At 42.5% G+C, this 24,780-nt stretch overlaps 2 non-coding genes across 2 annotated transcripts; one reads left to right on the plus strand and one right to left on the minus strand.

Annotated features, from left to right (window-relative positions):
* Positions 1-12,148: 12,148 nt before the first annotated feature.
* Positions 12,149-12,222, minus strand: Trnat-ugu (transfer RNA threonine (anticodon UGU)). Its single transcript has one exon. It is a non-coding gene; the product is annotated as a tRNA-Thr (tRNA).
* A 210-nt stretch (positions 12,223-12,432) lies between these two features.
* Trnat-ugu (transfer RNA threonine (anticodon UGU)) lies at positions 12,433-12,506 on the plus strand. Its single transcript has one exon. It is a non-coding gene; the product is annotated as a tRNA-Thr (tRNA).
* The last annotated feature ends 12,274 nt before the right edge of the window (positions 12,507-24,780 follow it).

Below are 24,780 nucleotides of genomic sequence, written 5' to 3' on the forward strand. Positions count from 1 at the left end.
GCGATCATGTTGAGTAAAGATCTTTCTTGGGCATTGCAATTCCATTCTATTTACATAATCATGCCATCGATTTTCGTCCTATTTCTTGACACCATTTTCTTATTTCTGTTGTTCAACCGAAGCAAAATTCATAACTGAGAATTCCTCTGGATTCAGCTTACCTTCTGTCTATAATTGTCACTTGCAAACCTTATGATTGGTACCTCTGTCCCTTACGTGCTTGTTTTTCTCCTGGAGTTTTAACTTACTTCCTTCATTGTTGCCTCAGAATATTAGCTACATACAGTGTATTAGCTACATAGCGTAAGTGAAATTATTAGCGGCAAATTTGCCTAACCGCTTCCAGCCACGAAATTACCCTGCTTTCCCTTTTTTTAAAAAAAAAATTCTTATGGGGAGTTAGTCATACTGAATATCGTTTGTTTCGTCGGTGGTTTTTCCACATTGCTAACCTATAGATAAGGTAATTTGAGCTATTGTGGGTATAGAAAACAGTAAGAGGAATAAAATATACGGTGTGTATTAGAGTTCCCAGACGCATTTTTCTGTCTCTATGTGAAGCTGATCTTAGGAACTACCTCAAGTATTTGATATGCTTTTCACTATCAGGCAGACTAATTCACGGAGAAATTTTGTTTATTGTTTATAATGATGACGACTATGTAATACATGAGTTGTTACCTGTTAGGATTTAAATTGGCGTTCGGAGTTATTACTCGAGGCAACGCCAGATAGCAGTGAAGCTTGACCTGAATCTATCACTTTTTATTAGAAATATTACAAATTAAATTTCACAGCCACAATTTCCCCATGTATGTGAAGATTAAGGATTTTGATACTGTAGGGATTTCGATATTCTTCTCACCGACATATAGACCGATACACGGAAAAGGTTTTTGTAAATAATTTACAAATGTTTCGTGCAAACCGGCTGAACTATGAATGGTTCAAATGGCTCTGAGCACTATGGGACTCAACATCTTAGGTCATAAGTCCCCTAGAACTTAGAACTACTTAAACCTAACTAACCTAAGGACATCACACACACACACATGCCTGAGGCAGGATTCGAACCTGCGACCATAGCAGTCCCGCGGTTCCGGACTGCAGCGCCAGAACCGCTAGACCACCGCGGCCGGCGCTGAACTATGATTACTTTTGTTGATTAAGCAGTGGTACCTGAAAACTTTGGTGCCCTCCGCTGCTTAAATCGATTACGTTATAGAATTTGGAGTTGATATTCGATTATCAAACGTTGTTCTTTGAATATTAATCGTACTTACTTGTAGTGGCCCGTAAACAAAATTACTGCTACACCAGACAAGTCGTCCTACCAGATAGTACGATGTGTCCAAAGCCAGGGCGGATCGGTAGCATATAATAAATTTTGTAAGTGATCTGGGTGTATGCATGTGCGAAATTTAATGCACAGCAACCCGTCATACCAACAGCGGCTCTAGTTCTACCGTGCATCGAATTGCAAGGAGCTTGGATGACAGTTAAGGGTGTCTGTCCTTGGTGCTCTGCCTACAAGGAAGAGAGGTTGCGAGGTATCGTGGTGGAGAAGTGTGGGTAACACTTGGATTCAATCGAATTTGCATGAAAGCTGCTCATACATCCAACCCCGCTTAATATCCACCTTAACTGAGGCGCAGTGGAGAAATGATGCAAAGAGAATAAACAAAATGCCCCTATGTCTCAATAGTAAAATGGTTGCACACACGCTGTAATTTAATAAAGTTACTAATCAATCTCTATGTACAACATTTACAAAAAATGGACAGAAAATGAAATTTATGACCTGGCTACTAAATGATGACAAAATTACACTCCTGGAAATTGAAATAAGAACATCGTGAATTCATTGTCCCAGGAAGGGGAAACTTTATTGACACATTCATGGGGTCAGATACATCACATGATCACACTGACAGAACCACAGGCACATAGACACAGGCAACAGAGCATGCACAATGTCGGCACTAGTACGGTGTATATCCACCTTTCGCAGCAATGCAGGCTGCTATTCTCCCATGGAGACGGTCGTAGAGATGCTGGATGTAGTCCTGTGGAACGGCTTGCCATGCCATTTCCACCTGGCGCCTCAGCTGGACCGGCGTTCGTGCTGGACGTGCAGACCGCGTGAGACGACGCTTCATCCAGTCCCAAACATGCTCAATGGGGGACAGATCCGGAGATCTTGCTGGCCAGGATAGTTTACTTACACCTTCTAGAGCACGTTGGGTGGCACGGGATACATGCGGACGTGCATTGTCCTGTTGGAACAGCAAGTTCCCTTGCCGGTCTAGGAATGGTAGAACGATGGGTTCGATGACGGTTTGGATGTACCGTGCACTATTCAGTGTCCCCTCGACGATCACCAGTGGTGTACGGCCAGTGTAGGAGATCGCTTCCCACACCATGATGCCGGGTGTTGGCCCTGTGTGCCTCGGTCGTATGCAGTCCTGATTGTGGCGCTCACCTGCACGGCGCCAAACACGCATACGACCATCATTGGCACCAAGGCAGAAGCGACTCTCATCGCTGAAGACGACACGTCTCCATTCGTCCCTCCATTCACGCCTGTCGCGACACCACTGGAGGCGGGCTGCACGATGTTGGGGCGTGAGCGGAAGACGGCCTAACGGTGTGCGGGACCGTAGCCCAGCTTCATGGACATGGTTGCGAATGGTCCTCGCCGATACCCCAGGGGCAACAGTGTCCCTAATTTGCTGGGAAGTGGCGGTGCGGTCCCCTACGGCACTGCGTAGGATCCTACGGTCTTGGCGTGCATCCGTGCGTCGCTGCGGTCCGGTCCCAGGTCGACGGGCACGTGCACCTTCCGCCGACCACTGGCGACAACATCGATGTACTGTGGAGACCTCACGCCCCACGTGTTGAGCAATTCGGCGGTACGTCCACCCGGCCTCCCACATGCCCACTATACGCCCTCGCTCAAAGTCCGTCAGCTGCACATACGGTTCAAGTCCACGCTGTCGCGGCATGCTACCAGTGTTAAAGACTGCGATGGAGCTCCGTATGCCACGGCAAACTGGCTGACACTGACGGCGGCGGTGCACAAATGCTGCGCAGCTAGCGCCATTCGACGGCCAACACCGCGGTTCCTGGTGTGTCCGCTGTGCCGTGCGTGTGATCATTGCTTGTACAGCCCTCTCGCAGTGTCCGGAGCAAGTATGGTGGGTCTGACACACCGGTGTCAATGTGTTCTTTTTTCCATTTCCAGGAGTGTAAGTATCACAAGGACATTTATTTTATCTAATAAACATATAAATATGCATGAAATTTTAAACATTTTTATTGGCTGAGGTCCAGCAACGGTGCTTTAACTTGCTTACAGGTAATCACAGCATGGGTGATATTTGCTCAGATGTTTTTCACCCATGATGTGATTACATGTAATCCTATGTAATTTGTATTCTGATAAAGAATGCCTCAGTGCTGTCGAAACCATGATCAATTTGACAACAACTCTGTGCAACTGAGGTGGCTATACATACATCTTGTAATTAAATATAAACTTGCGATTCACTGGACAATGCTTTGAAGAACAATGGGAGAAAATAAGTGTTGGGAGTAAGTAGTTGTCACCCTTTTAAAAGGGGCTAATCCTCTGAAATACTGAATATGGTAATCTATTGTGAGTGGGTCAATCAAAGGAAATAATGATAAACCCCGACTGTGTGACAGAATGGCCATCAGAAATGAGAACTCACGAAATCTCCCCAAGCTGGATAGCAACATGCTTTGTGCCCATCATGGTCGCTGCCAATATGGATTAGAGCTATCTGACGTCACTTCGCATCTTCTTGAGTTGCCCAATCAACGACCTGCATTTCGCGGGACGCGTGAAAGCAGCCAGGAAATCCGCCGCCAAAAATGAACAAAATGTCGCATGGACGCTTGGCGACGGTGTATTGGCCGTTCCATGGCTTCATACCTTAGATTCAGAGAACCAATGAAAACAATACAGACACCTGACGTTGGCTATGCAAAGCCCAGATTGCAAATATTACTAAAACGTTTCGTGCTGGCTGCAGAAAGTCTCACTTGTGGGCGCTTCATGACTAATACAAATGCCAAGAGCCGTAGCAGGCTGGCCACCTTAGGAACTGCCACGCACTATTGTCTGCTCTCGTATTCACAGGAAGGCCGGCCTGGCCCGATCCAACGTTTTTCTGACACACTCAACGCAGACGGGATTTTTCCAGCCCCAGTTCACCCACACAAGAAGGTCAGAAGAGCACGCAATGTCCCAACACCAGTTGAAATGTCGCAAACAAAAATCAGTGTCCTCATTGCTGATTTTATTTACAGCAATGATATATCTTGGCCTGCCCCGACTGGGACAAATTAATGAAATGAAATCAAATTTAAAAAAAAATGTGAAAAATTAGAGGAGACAGGCCACAAAAGTCTTGTAACCTCTGACAACGCCGCCAGTCATAATATACTTGTATTTGACTATCGCTGACTAATTAAGAATTACGGTAGTTTGTCACTCAGAAAAAAATCTGTCACTACAAAGGACAAGTTTCAGACGCGCATTAAGGGCAAAAACTGGAAGTCGATTTCGATTATAAGAGCTTCTCTTTACCATTGTTAATAAACCACACCCAACACAGAAACACACTCAGGGACTGCTACGTTATCCGCAGAGGTAATCACACATTCACGTAAACGTTGTAAACAGGTCAGAGGGCCATGCTAAAAGCTGCGATCAGCAACTCGAACACATTATCTTTGCAGCCTTCACATTTACGGTTTAGAAAGTTAAAATTCAATGACTGGTGCCAAACTCAGACACAATCACACTCTTCCATAAAAGCGAAATGGTAGACAATATTTTTTATACACTCTCTCATACTGTTTCCGCGATCAAGTAGTACGACTTGTACAAGGCTGATAGATAACTGATGGCCCTCTCATCTCATATGCAACCAGTTACCATACATTTGTAGTAGCAGACATCCCTCACTCATATGCATAAATATGGTGATTTTAAATGTGATACACAATTCCCGTGACATTCGGTAAATTTTTAATTGAAAAATAACATTGTATAGGATATTACACAAATCAGTTTGAGTGGATAATGTGAAATATGGACATACGTACATTTACCTAGACAAAATTCATTTAAAATGTTGTATAAAAAGTGATGAAATGTCTTGTTCACTGGGATAAATTACTACGTTGACTAAATAAGTTTGTGAGTGAGTGGTCCCTTTTCTATTAAACAACGGATGACGTATAACATGTTGAAATTAAAATAAGAAAATGGAATCTTAAGCTTGGGGAGAAATTATGGGAAGGTTTATTGTGGTTCAGGACTGGGGCCTCTTAAACACAGCCATCTTATGGGAAGCATCACATGCTAGCACTTCTCATCACACTGAAGACATGGACTCCTCTGCAGGAGTCTGCTGAGTGGGCAATATGGGCTGTTGTAGGCATTTTCATGTCTGCTGGAAAGCTCTGACCAGTGGAAAATGCTACGTCGGATGACCCTCAATAACAGGTGGATGGAGCGGTAACAAAAAGCAGCTCCAGACACCGTTCAGGATGGGTAGGGCGCCATTTGTTGGACCAAGAGGCTCCTGATGTCGATAGCTCAGCATACAAGTAGAGCTCTTATTGTCTTTGAGGACCGCCACATTCAGGGCTTTTCAGCAGGTCTATATATTGGCTGTCTGACGACAGTTAGGATGGTCTTGCTCAGATCAAGGTCATAAGGATTGGTCAATATTGTTATTGAACCCACAGACCTGTCGAATTCATCCATTGTCAATTGAAGAAGGTCAGTAAATCGATCTTCATATGGACATTTGCTCTTTTCTAACTTGGAGAGGAGAAAAGCTGTGCAGTCCCCAACACCATAGGAGGAACACGCACTCTGCCCAACTGTGTGAGTTGCAAGAACTCAAAAAATACTAGAACCAGTGCCAGACATTAGAACGGCACTAGAACTATTCTCTTCGTCGCCCCGTGCTGCCATTGCCGTCGATGAGCCGCTTCCACCAGGTTGTCACCACCACCTCACTGAGGCATTTCCGGTCACCATTACCTCACTCGCCCTGGTGCCAAGGTGTGTGTCATGACGGCCTCGGTGAACACGGCAGTTGCCGCTGCAGGGTTCTTCTCCTTGTGCTGGCCGATCTGTGGGCGTGTGGCTGAGGTAAGTTGCCGCGCCAAATCTCGATGCCGCTCGGCTGCCACGCGCTGCTAATACCTCCAGCGGCAAAGTGGTGTAGTGAGCTGCCGGTCACCTGCCGGGTTAATGGCCCTGCCCTGCTCCCTGTGGCTGTCCTTCGTAGTCGAAGTCCTCCCGAAGCAACCCTGCAGTCTACGCGATTGCCTGCCGCTGTACTCCATCTGCACAATACTAAACAGTTCTCCATTGGTTTCTCTCCTCAACAGTTTTATACTACATTATATTCTTACAAAATAACGGCATCAATCTAATAGTACAATACAGCAGACAATCACTGGGAAAGTAAAGTGTTTACAGTTAAAATGTAATGGAACAAACAATTACAAAGGTACTAACTGCGTGATCCGTTGACGTCTCATTTTGAGCTGAAAATTGTATAAACTATCTTAGCGTATTGAGCCCATCTATCTCTATAACACATTATCTGACAGAATGACAAATAGGAAGTATGCTCTGGAAGATAATTTAAAAATCAACAGACCCATAAGTTACCATTTAATTACTAGATATGACCTCTAATTACATTCTGCCCATCAACAAAGAAGGGCAAATATTTACTATTAAAAACAGTCTTCATCACGATTTATTTATCAAGGTGACCGGTTTCGACCACTATTGTGGTCATCTTCAGACCATTGAGTGGGAACCTCTTTCTGTTGGAGAATCACTAGTAGTGATTCTCCAACAGAAAGGGGTACCTAAATGATCTGAAGAAGACCTCAGTAGTGGTCTAAACCGGACACCTTGATAAATAAATCGTGATCAAGACTGTTTTTAATAGTAAATAAAGAAATGCTGATTCACTACCATTAACCTAACTAACTACAGACTATGATGGTAATTCACCGCCGTGACAGTCTTCGGAGGTGTCGTGTTGTGTTTCCTGTGAACTGCTTGGAGCATGTACACGCAAACAATATAAAACAAAAGTAAATGATTAATAGATAAAACATTTGCGGTCGCAGTAATAAAGCAAAGTGAAACAAGAACCTATGTTTAACATATTATCTATACCCTGGTTACCGATCCTTCGGTGGTGTGTTGACCTGATATGGCCGTGCTATATTTTGCTTCTTTTCCTCGTGGTGAGTCGACCGCTTTCACTCAGTTCTTTGCAAAACACTGTGTCCTCTGCAACTCACGCAATCGGCTTTGGACGGAAGTAGATCTCACAGTCGTACGAGGGGCGTTTGAAAAGTCCGTGCAAAAATAAAAACTACTTACGTGTTTGGGGCAAACCTTTTTTATTTTTCGACATAGCCTCCTTTCAGACTTATACACTTCGTCCAATGCTGTTCTGATTTGTTGATCCCTTCCGAATAACAGCAATTTCCAAGTCTGCAAAATAGGTATTAGTTGCTGCAATCACCTGCTCTTTTGAATAAAATCTTTGTCCCGCCAGCCATTTCTTCAAATTGGGGATGAAATAGAATTCTGGAGAATAGGGGGGATGTGAAATGAGTTGGAATCCTATTTCCATTAATTTTGCGACCACAACTGCTGAGGTGTGTGCTGGTGCATTGTCTTGATGGAAAAGGACTTTTTTGCGGCCCAATCGTCGGCATTTTTCTTCTAGCTGAGTTTTCAAACGGTCCAATGACGATGAATAATATGCACCTGTAATAGTTTTACCCTTTTTCAGATTGTCGATGAGGATTATCCCTTGCGAATCCCAAAAGACAGTCGCCATAAACCTTTCCGGCCGAAGGAATGGTCTTCGCCTTTTTCGGTGCAGATTCTCCCTTGGTAACCGATTGTTTAGATTGTTGTTTGGTATCAGGAGCATAGTAATGTATCCATGTTTCATCCACAGTGACAAAACAATGCTTAAAGTCCTGCGGATTCTTCCTGAACAGCTGCAAACCATCCTCGCAACACTTCATACGATTCCGATTTTGGTCAAGCGTGAGCAATCGCGGAACCCATCTTGCTGATAGCTTTCTCATGTCCAAATGTTTATGCAAAATATTATGTACCCGTTCATTCGAGATACCCACAGCACTAGCAATCTCAAGCACCTTAACTCTTCTGTCATCCATCACCATATCATGGATTTTATCAATGATTTCTGGAGTCGTAACCTCCACAGTGCGTCCAGAAAGTTCAGCATCATTTGTGTCCATATGGCCATTCCGAAAATTTTGAAACCACTTACAAACTGTTCTAATCGAAGCTGCAGGGTCACCATAATGTTTATTTCCTGAAGCGTTTTGCCTTTCGTAAAGTAATGTTTAATCACCACACGAAATTTTTTTTTCGTCCATTTTTTGACAATCACCCGACATCCTTGATTCACACGAATGCGAATCATAAAGAAATAGACCAATATTGCTGAAACTTGGTGTGCGTTCGTTCCAAAGATGCTACTAACTAAACATGACCTAGATACGCGCCGGTGGTGCCATCTCTCGGACTTCGCACGGACTTTTCGAATACCCCTCGTATATGTTAGGATGTAACATTGCTGCAACTACTTTATATATGCAAGTAGCATGCTGTGAATGTGAACTTTCAGTTCTGTTTGCCTGTCATGCGGCCAAACCCATAATCCTCAACTTTCTGAGGAACTGCTGTCGTATTGCTTTCCATTGCTCACGCTATATGTCGAGTGCTCACTTTCATGGGTGTGACATTCTCTCTCGTGAGTAACTCGCTACTCCCTAGAAGATGTGCCCATCAACAGTGCGATGGGCGGTCATGGCGGCCAGATCAACATCAAACGCCTCGAAGACCAAAACGCTCGAATGTGTGGTGCTATGCAATTATGGCGTGGCCAAAACTCTACTGAAACGTGGCACAGCGCAACTACGGCGTGCCCAAAACAAAAACGATGAACACACACAGCCAACAATGTGGGGCAACGCTCATACGGTGAGCCCAAAGCCTCCTTCAGTATGCATACAGCAAGCTCCTCCCAAACATCGTTACAATTATAGAAGTGGTAAAAAATCGAGGCACAGAAAGGTACAGTTGGATCACCTGTTGCCTAGGAAGGTTGCTGACTCTCCCATGCAGAAGAAAGTTGGACACACTGAGAGAGGAGCGACACATTGACATTTCATCAGTGCAGGAATACACTAGCTTCATGCACACCGTGGATGGTTGGCATTATCCGGCATTCACAAAATCACACGCAACAGACTAAAATGCAATACTACATATATATCTTCGTTATGTAAATCAGTCCTTTAGACTAAACTATTCTGCAAATGGCTTAATGTGTGAAACATGGTGCAGGACACTTGATTTCTTGGTCTTTGACGTCATCATTCTATTACAACTTGGTGGGCAATCCTCAGTATTTGGCATGGTCTGTTATATACAGAAAAGAATTTCTGACATTTCAGCTTCTGTTTGTTGGACTACTGAAATTATTTCACCAATATTTTCTGTCCAGCGTAAAATTCTCGTTCTTGCGCTTTCTTGTCAGCGCGTTCCTTCATGCTCCGAGCAGCTGACTGAATCCCCTGGAGAACTTGTTCAACAATTTTCCAGCGCTGTACACGCCTCCTAACGAGGTCCTTTGGTTGTCGATACTTAAGTACCATAACTGACACTAGCTTCGGGATCCCATGAGACGCCTCATTAATGAAATTCTGGGCATCTTTGAGGAAGAAGTCCCAAGAAATGTGAGACTTGTTGTAGTACAACCGACAAAGGGTTCGTATCTCTTTTGTCACTCGTTTGTTCTAATTCGAACTCGGATAGTGGGATGAGACAAAAATTGGCCCAATCTTGTGCCTTCTCAGTGTCTCTTTCCATCTTCTTGACTTGTATTGTGCCCCATTACCGGACATCATTCTCTCCATGTGCCCCAAATGTGGCAGGAAACATTTACATAGCGCTCGTGACACCATTAATCCTGTAACCTTTTTAGTGGTGAGAAGATGACAAACTTTGAGGTTGGTTCGACGAAAACAAGGACATAATTATAAAATCACCGTATCGTTTGTAACGGTCCCAGTAGATCTGAGGTCACGGTGTGCCTTAGTTTGCTGGGAGCCGAGTCATTCCAGTTTCAAGAAGCACTTTCTCGGTCCGAGAGGCCCATAGCTTAAGAGGGTTGCCACATCACTTTGTTAACTTGACGTTCAGGGAGACACAATCAACACTGCTCTTCTCCTACGTTACTTCTGTGGAAGAGAACTCCTTTCCTTAGTAGGTAGAATTGTCGAATGGCAGCTTGGTTTCGATCTTTCCTTGAGCCTTAACAAGTCCAGATCCTTCTCCGGTTCTTTCTTATCTTCCCTTATATTACAGGTCACAAAGTTTTCTAAGCACCTTTCCTCGTGTAATACAGGCTAAAGTGATTGTCCTCAAGATCGTCGGTGAAATTGCTCTGCAAGCCAATAGGAGAATGTGATAAGGCATCCGCTATTTTTCTTCTTAATGCCATCTAAATATTCAACAGTGAAATTACATAGCAGCAGGTAAATTTCCCATCGTATGAGGTTTTCATGGGTTAATTTTACTGTAAGCAAGAATTCTAGGGCCATGTGATCTGCATAGACTCTGGTTTTTCTTTAAAATTAAAAGAAATTGACCTTTTCAAACAGCCACACGATCGCGAATGCCGCCAGTTCAGTCACAGCATTCAGCACTCTGCTCGCAAATGTGGTTTTCCACATGTTTTCCACTCTCGATTTAGTCCCAGGAAACAATCATTCCCAATCCCTCATATGACGAATCCGTGGCCGTACAGATATCCTCTCCCATATTGGTGAGGGAGGGTACTGGCGCTTCCAGCAGTGCCGACTTCAAAGCCCGAAACTCGCTCTCCACCGTTTCATCGCAGTGCCATGCATTTTTCTTTCCTGTTAACTGATTCACACGGTGCCTACTTTGTCCACGCGAATATAACGATTGTAGAAATTTTTTATTCCGAGAAAGCCTCTTAGTTGTCTTTTGCTTATAGGTCTTTCGAAATTTGCAGTCGCCTCTATCTTCTCAATATTAGGTTTTGGGCACGTTATGATGCGACCTAGAAACCTTACAGACAAAGTCCTGAAGGTCGATTTTTGAAAATTTACTGTGGTACCGTACTCACTGAAGGTGTGGAGCTGTTCTTTCAGAGCCGCATTTGTTGCTACCACGTCTTTTCGGCTATCAGAAGATAGTCGATGTAAGCTGTTACGTGCCATTTCAGAAATTCACTGAGAGTGCCATCAAGGCTTCAGATAAATGCGGCAGACGATATGTTAGGCCGAATGACGGTCTGCAAAATCGATAACACTTGCCAAAGGCAAGAAATGTCGTATATTTGGGATCGAGCTCAATCTGCCAGAAGCTTGACCAGAGATCTAGTGAGCAAAAACGTTGGGGAGAAGCTCTTCTAATATCTGAGGCCAGCCCATGTCTAGTTCAATAGACACTGTAAAATTTTTACTTTGTTTTCTGTCACCTCTCTAATTTCTCTGCTCACTGCTTCCTCCTGTTTCCTTTATCTTCTGCAGACAGTTGTTCAGATGGTGGGGTCTTTTCCATTATGACAATCCATGTGGTTAAGTCTGACACAGTTGACTTGAAGTTGTGCTTGTGTAACCTGCTCTTCGAATCTAACATAAATATTTGTAGCCTTGTGTAACACAATTTCCTCTCTTCGAAGATCAAGAATAGCTTGGCATTCACTCAAAAAATTCGTTCCTATTATTGTGTCTATTGTCAATTTCGGCACGATCACGAAGCTGGTTTCTAGATTGTGTCCTTGACACATGAACTCTAACCTAGCCTGCATGTTTACTTCCATACATTTCCCTGGCAGAGCCCCTTTTATACAAAGACAGTAACTTGTTCTCGAAAGAACAGTTATTGTTGATGACCGTGCAGCTTTTCCCTGAAATAAATGATGACTAACTGACAACCTCAGCTGCTGACAGGTGTTGTTGTTATACCTCGATGTGGACAGCTGAAAATGTGTGCCCCGACCGGGACTCGAACCCGGGATCTCCTGCTTACATGGCAGACGCTCTAACCATCTGAGCCACCGAGGACACAGATCAATAGCGCGACTGCAGGGACTTATCCCTTCCACGCTTCCCGTGAGACTCACATTCCCAACTGTCCACAATTCTACATATGTATTGTATTGGGCAAATGTCTATAAGGTACAATACATATGTAGAATTGTGGACAGTTGGGAATGTGAGTCTCACGGGAAGCGTGGAAGGGATAAGTCCCTGCAGTCGCGCTACTCATCTGTGTCCTCGGTGGCTCAGATGGTTAGAGCGTCTGCCATGTAAGCAGGAGATCCCGGGTTCGAGTCCCGGTCGGGGCACACATTTTCAGCTGTCCACATCGAGGTATAACAACAACACCTGTCAGCAGCTGAGGTTGTCAGTTAGTCATCATTTATAGAGCCCCTTTTAGTTTCGTCCTTTTCCTGGCCAGTGTTGGCCAACTCCTTTTCTTGGAACAACGCTGGTGTGCTGCTTCGGAAATAGCAGGAACACGGCTGCTACTGTCCAGAATACCGTGCAGTCGCACCCCTAATATTGTGACAGTGGCCACTGGGCCAAGTTCCTGTCGTGTTAACACTCCTTGTTCCTCCAGCAAAATCTCCGATATGTCCTCGTAATCAAACACGTGTATTCGACTCGGTTCTATAACAGTTGCGGGATTGCGCTGAGTTCTCTCTGCACGACCCTGGCGCCAATTTCTTGTCGGGCTGCGACCCCACTGTTGGTTTGTGGTGTTCGGTCCCCAGACTTCGACCTCCTCCTCTCCCTCATGACCTTGATCTGTTTCCCGGAAGTTCCGGTCATAGTGTCACTCGTTATTTCCTCTTACGAATCGCTACCGGTGGGATATGAGGAGTCTAGGAAACCTGCCTTCGGATCGCTATACAAACAATTCAAACAAATCATATTAATGAGTTTTACTACGAAATGAACAACGATAAACAAAGGGCGACATGCAAATAAAAAATCTCTTCAGTATATACAATTCCAAAGTCGCTGGTCTTGAAGTGCCTGATCTTGATGCTGCTGTAGAAGTGGGCCGCTACTAGTCGGCACGGCACTTACGTCCTCTTCCCGTAGAGGTTGCTGCCATCGAGTTGTCGTCCTGGAGAGGACTCGGTCAGCGTGCAAGTGGCTGACAACTTCTCCACAGCTCTCTATGCTCTCTCTTTTCCGACTGGTGTGCCGGCGCTTTCACTTTACGCCTCAATACCACACATTTCCTCTTCACTCAGAATTTTGTCCACGGTATTCTTGTCTTCCCGACTGACCATCCCTCTCATTTCTTCTGCCATTATTTCTATTAGGACCTGGACTTCGCATTCTGTTCTCACTTTCGTTCTCGCAAAGATTATAAGTCAAATATGCGCTCCAGCTGACCAAGTAGGCACTTAATTGATTCGCTGTCCATCGCACACTTTCCTGCCAGTAATTTCTGATAACTACACGGTAGTTTTCAGAAGCAAAATCTAATTACCTCGCTCTCATTAAAGGGTGCGTCTAAGAACTGGCTTTTTATTAAGTTCTTCGAATGTCTCGATAGAATAATTTACTGTTTTGTTCTCGCATGCATCTCCCACGAGAAATATGTCCCGAGAAACGCTTCCTTTAGTTCTTGACAATAGCGACAGGCTGCCGCTACTCTGCGGATTTTTTTTTTTTTTTTTTTGCTTCTAGGCCCACGGGATGTCCACAGAGAAATCCTAACTTTGCCTCCAATGGCCATCCAACAAATGATTGAATTGAAACAGACAGACGTTGGGGTGAAGTGGACTTCCATTCTCACGGAGATTCTGGAATTTTAGTACTGAGACAAAGTTGTTGTAATCAAACGCCGGTTCCCCTCGAGCGCTTGTGGTTAAGCCAGAATTAGACATTCTAGTGTGTTACATATGCCCCGGGTTTTCATGTCGAGTGCTGTAACCGACAGCTGCTGCGCCACTTTGGTGCTTGAACTCCGTACTACACGTCCTAAGCAGGCTGCAATTATGCGAGAGATCGGTTTCCGTCCTGGAGCGTGTGACCTGTGGCGCGTTTTCTCGCGTTGACTCCTCGCATAGCGAGCTTCGTGATACTAACACTATGTGCCACTTCCCTTCCATTTGAATGCGAGGTGACCTTTTGTAACTCCTGCTCTAGGCAAACAAGCCATTCCTCTACCCTGTTGGACCTTTGTGAATTCCCCGTAATCACTTTTTGTCCCCCTCTTATGACGAAGGTATTGCTATTTGCAGTACGCCTGGCCAGTGTGGCACAGATATTTGTAGTGCCTGCTGCTTTCTTGGCGCCTGTCCCTTCTCCTCTTGCTACCGCAGCCTCTCTCTTCGCAACTGAAGCAGTCTGCCTCGTTTCAGTGCCAGTCCTTCCTACTTCTGTAACGTGTGTAAGTAGGCTGTTTAGGTTCTTATATTGGTAACGCCACCGCCACCTAGCGCTCTGTATGAAAATCACTGGCTGTGCTGTGTGCAGTCAGTGGCTGGTTGGCATTGTTGGAATTTGCTATTGTAGTGTTGGGCAGTTGGCTGTTAACAGCGCGTAGCGTTGCGCGGTTGGAGGTGAGCCGCCAGCAGTGGTGGATGTGGGGAGAGAGATGGCGGAGTTTTGAGAGCGGATGATCTGGACGTGTGTCCATCAGAGACGGTAAATTTGTAAGACTGGATGTCATGAACTGCTATATATATTATGACTTTTGAACACTATTAAGGTAAATACATTGTTTGTTCTCTATCAAAATCTTTCATTTGATAACTATTCCTATCAATAGTTAGTGCCTTCAGTAGTTAGAATCTTTTATTTAGCTGGCAGTAGTGGCGCTCGCTGTATTGCTGGCGGTGGTAGTTCGAGTAACGAAGATTTTTGTGAGGTAAGTTATTTGTGAAACGTATAGGTTAATGTTAGTCAGGGCCATTCTTTTGTAGGGATTTTTGAAAGTCATATTGCGTTGCGCTAAAAATATTGTGTGTCAGTTTAATGTTGATCAGAATAAGTAAAGAGAGTAATGTCTGAGTACGTTCAGTTCTGCTCAGCTGTTTCAAAATCAAATAATGTAAGAGGTTTATCAGCACAGTCATTCATTAATTTTTGTAAGGGGACGTTTCACGTGCTAATCGATTTTGCTCAGTAGATTACTGAACTTCTGTGTCTGTGTTCCTCCCTCTTCCATTCTGCCTCTTCGCGTTTCCTTTTTAATTCCTGAACTTCCTGCTCACTTTTCTTTGTGCTTCCATCACTCTTTCAGAATTTGTAGGAGCGATTTCGGCTTCTGCTCCTGCTGTGTACCTCCTGCTGGTGACATAACATGGGATTCATGTGCGCTATTGAACCGACATGGTAGGATTTTCCTATATTCTCTTTCATCTTTGTCGTTACTGGTGTGGACTGTAACATCCGCGAGACTTTCGTGTTCGACCGTGTCTTCATCCTCACATTGTTTATTTAGTACGACCCCTCACGACCTTTACCTGAATACTTCCTTTCTCTGCTGTTCATAGCTCCCTGTCCCATGGGAAAATATACCATCTCATCTCCCAGCTCATTTCTGTCCCTATTCTCTGCAGACTTTATAGTACTAGGCCTGCCTATACTTTACTTTTGTATAGTGACAATCTTGCTTTGCTATGTGCTATCATTCACGAAAGCAAAGAAAAGGAACTACTTCGTACGACACCCAACACATAATTAAAACAAAATAAAACATTTCATAAACTACTAAAATTAATCCACAACACGGGTTGCATGTTCATATCCCCTCCAAAACATTGATGGCTCAATGGAAACACCACCAATGGTCAAAACAAATGAACCAAAAATAATTGAAATAGCTAAAGGCATTGGAAAGAAAACACAGTGGTTAGTATATTTGCGAAGCTGTTTAAACTGTTGCGGGATTTAATATCAGCTTGAAATGATAAAATTATGATTTTTTAATCCAATAAAAGCTATTAATTGATTACAGACAGCCTCTTAGCGTTCAAAGAAAGTCCAGGTTCGGCATATTACGGGAGGTATTGTGGTGGAAACGTGTGTGTAACACTTCGTTTCTACTGAATCTGTATCACAGCTGCTCATGTACTCAACCTGTAACAATATTTGCTTATGGGTCATTTAAACTTTTATAATTTTCTTATTTGAAATTTTTGCATATTGGTACTATATTTTCTGTATATGTAGAGTAAAATGTGTTATACTGGAGACTGAAGTTCTTTATATTGTATGTGAGTAATGGATGTAAAATACTATGTCAATTGTTTCTTACTTTAAATAATTTTCTGATGACTTTTCGAATTTAAAAATATTTGTGTGTATAAATTGTCCACGTTAATGTAAATTTGTCAGTTTGAGAAATGATCATGCTAGCAACAATATAAGAAACAGGTCTGCTTTTGTTTGAAATGAAAGGGGCTCTGGGAAGTGGAAAAGGAGGCAAGGGTGAATTGGCGCGCTACCTAGAGCAAGCGCGGGAAGTAAGTCACACAGTCTGTAGGCAGCAGTGATTGAGGCAACACCTTTGTGCTGCAGGACAAGCTTTGCCTGCAAATTCCCACAAAACAGCTCCAAAGGAGACTGCAAACGGCTTACGCCATTGCTGTGAGTTCTTGGGCTACTGTATGTAGAACTTAACGACGCCAAGAAGAGAAATTGAGCCCATACAGCAAGAGACTTGCAGGCTGTACTGTGGATGCTGTAGCCGCTATAAGTGATCCCCACACCTAAGCCTACAGCCATCAGATAAGACTTTTCTTTAGTAAATTTATTTTTGTACAGTGTGAAGCATTAATTTAAACTGTGTTTTTAATAATCGTTCTTCAAAAAATGGCTCTGAGCACTATGTAACTTAACATCTATGATCATCAGTCCCCTAGAACTTAGAACTACTTAAAACTAACTAACCTAAGGACAGCACACAACACCCAGCCATCACGAGGCAGAGAAAATCCCTGACCCCGCCGGGAATCGAACCCGGGAACCCGGGCGTGGGAAGCGAGAACGCTACCGCACGAAATCGTTCTTCAACTTTAAACAAAGTGGTTCACCCTGTTATGTCATCCTAATCATACATCTATACAGGGTTACTTCCTGGTGTTTAATGAATCCGAGTATCTTACTTTACAGAGTTATGAAGCTCAAGTTAACATAAAGAGCCACCATTTCATTTTTTTTCTTTTTTTTTTCTTTATTGCAAAGCGTTATAGTAAAAGTTCATTTCAGTAACATTCAGTCAGAGTGTAAACAAATTACTAGACTCTGTTAAATGACTATACAGCGTTAATTCCAAGAATAATAGCTTTTGGAAGTAAATTTCAGTAAGAAAGAGGTTTTCTTGAACTTAAATGTTCAGTATAATATGTGTGTGCTTTAGTATCTAAGTATTGTAGTATTTAAGTTTCTTTATTATGAAAAATACTTTTCTTAAGGTTGTTGTTGTTGTTATTGTGGTCTTCAGTCCTGAGACTGGTTCGATGCAGCTCTCCATGTTACTCTATCCTGTGCAAGTTTCTTCATCTCCCAGTACTTAAGGCAACCTAAATCCTTCTGAATCTGCTTAGTGTATTCATCTCTTGGTCTCCCTCTACAATTTTTACCCTCCACGCTGCCCTCCAATGCTAAATTTGTGATCCCCTGATGTCCTACCAACCGGTCCCTTCTTCTTGTCAAGTTGTGCCACAAACTCTTCTTCTCCCCAATTCTATTCGATACCTCCTCATTAGTTATGTGATCTACCCATCTAATCTTCAGCAATCTTCTGTAGCACCACATTTCGAAAGCTTCTATTCTCTTCTTGTTCAAACTAGTTATCGTCCATGTTTCACTTCCATACATGGCTACACTCCATACAAATACTTTCAGAAACGGCTTCCTGATACTTAAATCTATACCCGATATTAACAAATTTCTCTTCTTCACAAACGATTTCCTTGCCATTGCCAGTCCACATTTTATTTCCTCTCTACTTCGACCATCATCAGTTATTTTACTCCCTAAATAGCAAAACTCCTTTACTACTTTAAGTGTCTCATTTCCTAATCTAATTCCCTCAGCATCACCCGATTTAATTTGACTACATTCCATTATCCTCGTTTTGCTTTTGTTGATGTTCATCTTATATCCTCCTTTCAAGACACTGTCCATTCCGTTCAACTGCTCTTCCAAGTCCTTTGCTGTCTCTGACAGAATTACAATGTCATCGGCAAACCTCACTCAAAGTTTTTACTTCTTCTCCATGAATTTTAATACCTACTCCGAATTTTTCTTTTGTTTCCTTTACTGCTTGCTCAATATACAGATTGAATAACATCGGGGAGAGGCTACAACCCTGTCTCACTCCTTTCCCAACCACTGCTTACCTTTCATGCCCCTCGACTCTTATAACTGCCATCTGGTTTCTGTACAAATTGTAAACAGCCTTTCGCTCCCTGTATTTTACCCCTGCCACCTTCAGAATTTGAAAGAGAGTATTCCAGTTAACATTGTCAAAAGCTTTCTCTAAGTCTACAAATGCTAGAAACGTAGGTTTGCCTTTTCTTAATCTTTCTTCTAAGGTAAGTCGTAAGGTTAGTATTGCCTCAAGTGTTCCAACATTTCTACGGAATCCAAACTGCTCTTCCCCGAGGTCGGCTTCTACCAGTTTTTCCATTCGTCTGTAAAGAATTCGTGTTAGTATTTTGCAGCTGTGACTTATTAAACTGATAGTTCGGTAATTTTCACATCTGTCAACACCTGCTTTCTTTGGGATTGGAATTATTATATTCTTCTTGAAGTCTGAGGGTATTTCGCCCGTCTCATACATCTTGCTCACCAGATGGTAGAGTTTTATCAGGACTGGCTCTCCCAAGGGCGTCAGTAGTTCTAATGGAATGTTGTCTACTCCCGGGGCTGTACCCCTAGGCAAAATTGTTTCTACGTCCCTGAAATTATCTACTTTTAAAAACGTAATGTATAAGGGTGTAGTAGTCAAACAGAAATTCCAGTGTCTACACCAACATTGTGTACTTGGAGTAATATTTTTTTGAAGAACCAAGTTCAACAGTACGTTCAAATGTGTGTGAGTTCTTAAGGGACCAAACTGCAGAGGTCATCGGTCCCTAGACCTATGTTAAGAACAATACACACACCCATACCCGATGGAACTCGAACCTCCGGCGGGAGGGGCTGCTCTGTCAGACATGGCGCCTGTAATCGTGCGGCTACTCCGCGCGGCAGTTAAAAAGTAGGAAGAAACTGAAACCGTAGGAATAAAGTTAAACATTAGGAAGAAAGTAAGCAAAATTCATACTTCTGCTTTTCCAATACTTCACTTTTTCTTTGTCTGGATAGGCTGGCGACCATTAGTATATTTTTTAAACCACTAAATGAACTTGGAACTGAGTTGTTCTCGCTTCAGTATAATGTAATATAATCAGTATAATATAATACTGCGTTTATATTTAACCTCTGGGTAAAATATTGGGAAACGAATTGAATAGTCTGACATGCTTACCCATTAGTCACAACACACGGTCAAATCCTGTAAAAAGGGTAACTCCACTGATTAGCTTTCCCTATTAACAGGGCTATCCTGCCATAGTGTACTTCATTTGGAAACTAAAATAAATTTTAGTAAGAGGGTTATACGTGGCTTTTCCTGTAACAGGACTATTTGTTCTGTTGGTGTATAGAATACGTGACAACATAGAGACAGTGTTTCCTGTTATTTAGGTAAAAGCATACTAAATTACAATAGTGGAGGTAGGGCTATAAACCCCACCCCCCTTTATACACAATGGAGAAATAAATTCTAAGAGAATTAATAAAACGACCCGGAAGCTGAGAAGTAAAAAGTTGGACATACTCTACAATTTAAAAGTTACTAATCGATCTCTGTGCTCTACAGTTATAAGAAATGGGTAGGAACTGAAATCTACAATCTCCCTATGAAATGATAAACGAACTAAATATCACATAGAGATTTATTTTATCTGATAAACATGTAAATTTGCGATTCACTGAACAGTGCTGTAACAGAAAGACTGCACAAAATAATGGTGTTGAGAATAAGTAGTTGGCGGTTTTTAAAAGGGGCACCCACTCTGAAATATAGAATACGGTAGTCTGTTATGATTGGGTCAGTCAACAGAGGTGCTGCAAGTCCCGAATGTGCGCCAGAATGTCGATGGGCTCTCTCAAGATCAATGACAGTGGATAACACCCGATGACAATAATTCTGGAAAGAAGGTAAAGTTACAGCTCACCGAGACAGTGTTACTTCTAAGGCTGCGCAAGAGTATCTCCAGGAGAGTACACTATCAGTACACCTGTTCTCCCTGGCGGTCCAGCGGAGACTTCCTATCTCGTGCACAGCACACCGACACCAAACACTAGTGCTTCGCCACCACATCGCGCTCGAATGTTTCCAATCGTAGGAGGCCACGGTAAAATACGCCAATCATCTGTCATCAGTACGCTCCGCAAAATCTCACCAAGCTGGAAAGCAATATTTTTTGTACCTATAATGGGCGTTGGCGCCGATTCTGAGTAGCGCTCTGTGACATCAGATCGCGTCCTCTTGAGTTGCCCAGTCAACTCTCTGCATTTCGCAGGACATACGAAAGCAGCCATGAAATCCGCCGGTAAAAACGACGGTAGGCGACTTTATGTCGGGCGTCCCTTGGCTTAAGACCCCAGATTCGGAGAACCAGTGGAAACAATGCTAACACCTAGCGTCGGTCAGGCTAAGGCTAGGCGGCAAACATCTATGAAATGCTGGCTCCAGAAGGCCGCGCTCGCCTAATGAAACGACCACGAGCCGGCACATACTGTTGTCCTCTCGCTCTTCTATTCACGGGAAACCTTGCCCGGCCTGACCTCACGTTTTTATGCCAGATTCAATGCCGGTAGCCCTAGTCCAAGCCCAGCTCACCAAAAGAAGAAGGGCATAAGAGTGAGCGAAGCCGCAGCATCAGTTGAAATATCTCAAATAAAAATCAGAGTCCTCATTACTGGTTTCATTCGCAGCAATGAGCGTTCTCGGCCCCACCGCGCTGAGACACATTGATAAAATGATAACATATAAAAACGTGATATGAGAGGAGCCGAAAGAGGCTTGTAACTTCTCAAGGTTGGAGAGAGCTGGTGTACCAGTTCATTAACAACGTACTAGCACAGTTAAAAAATCCCCTCAGTTCCCAGTAACTTGGTATTTAATACATGGCGATTTCAAAGAGGAGGTGTTCATCTTAAGGTGCCACAAATAGTTACCGAATCATACATGTGTGCAGTCGGCCCAGTCAGTCTGTAGGGAAGCAGCCTACTCACGCTGTAGTAAATTCATATCAGTCTTTCCATTGTGTGCCAGCCAGTCCGCTGTAACTAGCTCTGACTTCACAAATGTTGCGCAATACTTTAAATATCAAATAAATAACCTAAAATGTTTCTGGCATGTCAGGAATAATACTAAATTAATGTGTGTTGAATATCAGTTCGATAACTTTAGCCATTTTCGAAATTTGGACGTTTTTCTGTAAAAATCATTGGCGCAACAGAAAAGAGCTAGAGACTTCAAAATTTATAACCAGATTCCTTTTTCATAAATATTTAATAGAAACAGTCTTCTGGATCTCACAATTGAAGATTTTAGTTGAAATTCAATATTATCTGGTTTTTGTCTTAAAACTTAAGGAAGCAAGATAGATTAAGTAGGCTAATAAATAAGGCTAGGATGTTTATATTTAAGTAGGTTGGAGATCCGCTATAACTATGAAGATGTGAGAAGTTTCATTTGAATACCTATAAAACTATAGCGATAGCGTATCTCCAAAGGGCCAGTTTAGAGCTCGTCTACTGCTTGCAGTGTAATTAAATGAATTCTCTCGCCCAAAATATTTAACTTAGCCACGTCAAAATTTTATTATGATTACTTACCTATGTGCTGAATGCACATTTAAATTAAGAGCTTCATCGGCCATCAGCAAGAGAAGCTATGATTTATTAGGTAACTTAAAGTGGTGCATTACTAGCCCAGCGGCTAGTCGGGAGAGCCGATTTGATCAAGCATTCCCTTAGCCGTCCGCACCGCGGCTTTATATATAAGAACGCTGCGCGAGGAAGCAAGGCCCCAGTTCTCTCCAGACGCTGAATAGCACGCCATCTGTGTCAGGAGTCGCGTCGCGTCGGTATCATTGCTACAAACAGCCTCGCATGCCGTATTAAGTTACTCGGGATACGCGTAACCATGAAATTATTTTCGAGTGAAGTGTTAATTCTGGGATGACTTTAACTATCGATCTTCAGTTTGCGTATGTCGTATTTTCACGTGCTGCCGCGGGACGGACATTCTACCATTATTTAGCGTGGCGTTTGATGAGCATTATCATCAAATTATGACGAGCATTCATTTAAATATTTAACTTGGACAGTTATAGTGGCATCAGCGCATTACGCTCTGAACTGCTCTGTTAGTTAGATTGTGTGGATCCTTTTGTTTTCATCTGTGACTTTCAGAATACAGAACGTTTCTTTTTTTTTTTTCACGACCGTTTTTGATTATAAATCCCGGACAACCTCGTAATTCCTCAGAGCTATAAGCTGTAACTATAAGTGTATTCTCAGATGAAGTGGACACTAGGAATTCTAATTACAGGCTTCACGTTTTGCTAATCACTTTCTGGTAGCCAATATTGTAGTTAGAGAGCCAGTGTTGAGAACGGCGAAGGTCAGCATAAATAACATTCTAAATAATAGGAACATTCAAACATATTTATATTAACAACAATAATTCCACCAGCCGCCCCACATATGGTGCATCGGCCGGGAAGTGTTCCAACATTCAAACTTTTATATAAACAACATTATTTTTCCATCCGCCGCCCCACATGTCGTGGAGGGTCTGTAGTCTTCCAACTTTAATTGTCTTCGTCCAACACACATGATATAAATAAAGTTAGTATAAATAAGCCACTTAACTGCTCAACTAGAGCAGTCATAAATCATTTGTCTTCTATTAGGCGCACATCATTTGTTTAATTAATTATTCTCTCTTCATCTTCCTCTTGGTACCTAGTGTTCAGATCTAGGTATCATGCAACGAACTTTGTGTCAATAATAACAGAATTTACATTCAAATGTGTTTAATGAAATTCACTTAAGAATCTCATTTGCTTTATGATACGAGAGATATTCGTTTAATGTATACGAAATTCTCGTCCATATTTAAGGTTGGAAACGGATCACGTAGTGATCAATAAGACTGTACGCCAGTTACGTACTATTTTTAAACAGTTTCTTGCTCTTCACGAAGAATCTGCATCTATACAAAGCGAAGTCCGACTATATTTCAAGGAGAATCTCATTCCGTGAGAATGTCAGTAGCTTATAGGGCAAAATGCCAGTAGACGATGACGTGAATTACCATTGCACACTGGCCAGGTTCGAATCAGATTTCGCGGTGGAGACGCATTAAAAAAAAGCGTAAAGTAACTTTCACATATTTCAATCAACTTTCAGGTTTACATTGCTTTTGAAGTATGTCTTCTCAGTGCATCTACTTACAGATATAATAAATTTTCGTACATTTTTATATTCTTTACAGAGGCACTGAAGTTTAATTTTTATCTAATACTTTTTATTAGATAAAGGTTTTGGTTGAAATAAATACGAATTATGGCATGTATGTTGACTGTATTATTAGTGTGCCTCTCATGAAATTACAGCCGGCCGAAGTGGCCGTGCGGTTAAAGGCGCTGCAGTCTGGAACCGCAAGACCGCTACGGTCGCAGGTTCGAATCCTGCCTCGGGCATGGATGTTTGTGATGTCCTTAGGTTAGTTAGGTTTAAGTAGTTCTAAGTTCTAGGGGACTAATGACCTCGGCAGTTGAGTCCCATAGTGCTCAGAGCCATTTTTTTTCATGAAATTACACTACCGTAAATGGCTGTCGTTAAGCCTATGGTCACATCATAAAGAAAAGAAAAAGTATAATTTCATTCTCACTATTCATTAAGGTAGCAAACACCTAAAATTTCTGTGCAGAGGAGACTATATATAAAAGAGATTTACGTTTTTACACCACTACTGATCATGCACTGTGGCAGCTGACCAAATGCTTTGTGTTAGTTCACATATTTATATTACAGAGCACGTACATAACATCTTTTCCGGTGGGTTGTGGTGGATCAGCGAATAAGTAAACTCAACACCCAGTGTATTAAATCTGAACTATACTTTTCACTCAGTGAATACACTTAGCATTCAAGCAAACATACTACCCTTTCGGGAAGAAGAAGAAGAAGAAGAAGAAGACAGATCGTAGAACTCCGATCTAAAAAAAAAAGTTGGAAGTTTTTTTCACATCTTTTCTCGAAAGAGAGCTCTGTTATCATTTAGAGACACACATTTGTATTTACCGTTATCTACGCCACTATATTTGCAATGAAGCGATCTTACCGAAACAAAGGAAAAAAGTAATAAAACTATCATTTGCCGATGTATGAAAAATTCTTATTTTTTCATGTTCCCTATTTATTTGTTTTATTACAGCATTTCTTACAAATATTATCGAAGTTCATTATAAATTATAGGCGAGTAGATACACTTCAGATGACACCTACATCAAAACAACG

Source organism: Schistocerca nitens, chromosome 5 (assembly GCF_023898315.1).
Source record: "Schistocerca nitens isolate TAMUIC-IGC-003100 chromosome 5, iqSchNite1.1, whole genome shotgun sequence".
Classification (NCBI taxonomy): domain Eukaryota; kingdom Metazoa; phylum Arthropoda; class Insecta; order Orthoptera; family Acrididae; genus Schistocerca; species Schistocerca nitens.